Below are 1,092 nucleotides of genomic sequence, written 5' to 3' on the forward strand. Positions count from 1 at the left end.
TGTACATAAATACAGTATAGGATTACATGGTGTTACTTTCCACCACTGCATTTATCTCCTCTCTTCTCCTAGCCAACATGTCAGTCTCCATGGTAACAGACTCATACCCGTCCATCGACTGGTTGGTGGTCTCTGTCACTCCGGCGGGTTCTAATGTCACAGGATGGCAGCGTGACACCCTGCTGGCAGTGGCCGAGGTGGTGGTGCTGGCGGTCATCTTGGTGATGGCGTTGCTCGGTAACGGGCTGGTGCTGGTGGTGTTGCTAAGGCGGAGACTACACCATAACCCACTGCACCAGTTCATGCTGAACCTCTGTCTGGCCGACCTGGTGGTGGCTCTGTTCCAGGTAACACACACACACACACACACACACACACACACACTATGGGCACCCCTTCTCAACATCTCACCCCATCTTTCCTCCCCCTCCTCCTCTCCCTCTTCCTCTATGAGGTGTTGCCTCAGCTGGTTTGGGACGCCAAGGGCCGCTTTCCTGGCCCCGACTTTGTGTGTCGTCTGGTGAAGTACCTGCAGGTGCTTGGGATGTTCGCCTCCTCCTATATGATCGTAGCCATGACGGTGGACCGCCACTACGCAATCTGCTGCCCCCTGCAGGCGCACCGCAGCGGGGCCACCCAACGATGGAACACCTTCATACTGCTGGCCTGGGGGCTGTCACTGCTGCTCAGCCTGCCACAGGTAGGACGACACAGGTAGGACTATACAGGTAGGACGACACAGGTAGGACTATACAGGGAGGACGACACAGGCGGGACGACAAAGCATGAATCTGTATCCTGAGAGTTTGATCATGTGTACCACTGCAGCTGCTCTGCCTGGAAGATTAATAATAAAAACACCAGGAGATCCACTGAAACTTTAAACATACAAGAGTAGAGTTACTCCAAAAACATACAGAGGCACTGCTGCAGTGTCAAGCTTTTTACTTTAAACCCCCGTCAGGAGCAGGTAGAGGTGTCAGGAAACAAGTGCCGGCAGATTACTCAGTTAAAGTTTGGCTGACGATTTCACAGGCCCACACTGTTATTATCCCAAGGAGGAAACCATTGTTTGGCCACACAGCTCTTATA

General features: G+C 52.9%; 1 pseudogene; it reads left to right on the forward strand.

Moving 5' to 3' along the window:
* The first annotated feature begins 68 nt into the window (after positions 1 to 68).
* On the forward strand, positions 69 to 700 carry LOC111671880 (vasopressin V2 receptor pseudogene; annotated as a pseudogene).
* Positions 701 to 1,092: the final 392 nt, after the last annotated feature.

This window comes from Seriola lalandi, unplaced genomic scaffold (genome assembly GCF_002814215.2).
Source record: "Seriola lalandi dorsalis isolate HSWRI2012SDOR001 ecotype SW California unplaced genomic scaffold, Sedor1 jcf7180002007525, whole genome shotgun sequence".
Lineage (NCBI taxonomy): Eukaryota > Metazoa > Chordata > Actinopteri > Carangiformes > Carangidae > Seriola > Seriola lalandi.